Source organism: Nicotiana tabacum, chromosome 7 (assembly GCF_000715075.1).
Source record: "Nicotiana tabacum cultivar K326 chromosome 7, ASM71507v2, whole genome shotgun sequence".
Taxonomy (NCBI): Eukaryota; Viridiplantae; Streptophyta; class Magnoliopsida; order Solanales; family Solanaceae; genus Nicotiana; species Nicotiana tabacum.
The window spans coordinates 86048192-86050421 of NC_134086.1; positions in this window are offsets into that span (position 1 = coordinate 86048192).

Sequence of the window (2230 nt, forward strand, 5' to 3'; positions counted from 1 at the left end):
GCATATGGTACTTAAAGCTATACTTATGACATTCTTTTGAGAGAGATGAACGAACTTTTCACAGTTCTTGATTTGAATGTTACATTCTTAAGTGAGTTATGCTAACAGAGAGTAGAGGATGAGGAGTTTGGGATCCACAATGACCTACGTAAAAGAGCAAGCTTCATTGATGAATAAGTCAACTCTTGATGCTCTAGTGTCACATTAGAACTATTATACTCAAAAAGTCAAATCATAGCATTGTTGATAATTTATACGTATTGAGGATAATTGTTAGTCCCAATTGACGTGTGATTGATTTACCTAAGGCCAGCTGAAATATTTCTTGTCTTGTGGAGGTGGGAATTACCTTATTTGCTTGAGGACAAGCAAAAGCTTAATTTTGGGGGAGTTGATACGTAGGGATTTTGACAACTTATTTGCACTCTTTTATTTTTGTTTTAGCTCAAAATTGCTTAAAGGTATTCATGAAAACTAATGAAATGTGCTTTCTTGCAGGAGTGTTGGAATATGAGCCAAAGAAATGAAAATCAACTCAGGAAGGAGTAATTTTGGATTAGGACAAAAACAAGGATAAAAGGGCACTGTGCGGACCATATAATATTAAGTGCGGCTGCAGATCATGAAGAAAACCTCTAACAAGAAAAGCTCTGCAAAGTGCGAACCACACAATTTTGGTATGGCCGCAGAAGATAAAGTGAAGAGAGATGGGATTTTAAGGTCAAGAAGAAATGTGAACCGAACCATTTTTGTGCGGCCGCATAATCAAGAGCGCGACCGCACTCAGAAATGTGCGGTCCGTAAAAGTCCTACAATGCCAAAGCCCAAGTTCAAGAAGTACGGACCGCACTATAATTGTGCAGCCGCAGAAGCAAGAGTGCGGCCACACTCATAAATGTGCGGTCCGCAGAAGTTGAGGGAGTGCGACCGCAACCCAGAATTGTGTGGCCGCAGAACTGGAACCTGTCAAGCCAAGTCTCAATGTGCAGAAAACACACATAATTTTGCGGCTGCATAACTTCTGCAGGGGTAATTTTGTTACATATTTTAGCTCAGTATAAATAGAACTTTTTTTCATTTTTAGGTTAAGTTTTGTAAGTTGGGAGCACCTGAACCATTTTTATTTACTGTATTTGGTAACACTGTGCTAGATTAGCTTTTAAACATTAGATTTTCTTTGACCGATCAAACGGAACGGATGACCTGTGCTCCATTAGTACTCCGACACTGTCGAATGTAACCTCACCTTAATGCAACCAAGCAACTTACTGTTCTATGCACCATACACTCTTTACTCATTGTGAGCACGTGATTTTTGCTCTATATGTATTACTCCAACAAGTTCAAAACAAAATAATTTCTGTCAGTGTTTGCAATTTTGGGGATTTTCGTGGCATTTTCTGGTAATTGTTTGCATTTGTCTGTGCATTTTTATTTTATTTAATTAATGAAAATTCCAAAAAATATGTTGCATTTGCATTTAGGATTTAATTTTACATTTTAGGATTAATTGACAAATTAGTTATTTTATAAAAATGGGAAAAATCATAAAAATAGTTTATTTTGCACTTTTAATTTTGAATTTTGGTAATTTTTCCTTTAATTTGGTTTTTAATTATATGTAGTAACAATTATTTGGTTTAATTAAGTTAATATGGCAGGATAATTTGGTTTAGGGTTTAATTAAGGTTTTAATTCGAATTTTGGAAAAAGAAAAAGAATTTTTAAAAGAAAAATGAAAAGGAAAAAAAGAAGAAGGAAATAATGAAAAGGAAAATCTGGGCTAAAACCCATTTATTAGTCCCCAGCCCAAACGAATCTCCCCAATACCCGGCCCAAACCCGCCTCTACTCGGTCCACCCCCCAACTAAGTGAAACGACGTCGTTTCATGGGCATCAGATCAGGACCGTCGAGGTTTTTTGATCGGACGGTCCTGAAGCCCAGGTCCCTTAGTATTTAATTGTCCAAAGCCCTGTTCCCCCCGGTATTGTTTCTCAATCCCTCATCTCTCAGAGAACCCAAGCTTAACCCTAACGTAGCCGCCCCAATTTCCACCACCGTCCACCGGCGGCACCACCCCAACCACTCCCAAAATAACACCGCATGACCATCAAGAGCCCCTCATTCCAAATTCCCACTCCGTTTGCCTCGAATCAACCCAGAACTTCTCGAATCTTGATCTGAAGAGAAAACCCCTAAAATCCCAAAGTCCAAATCAACGGGTGTGTT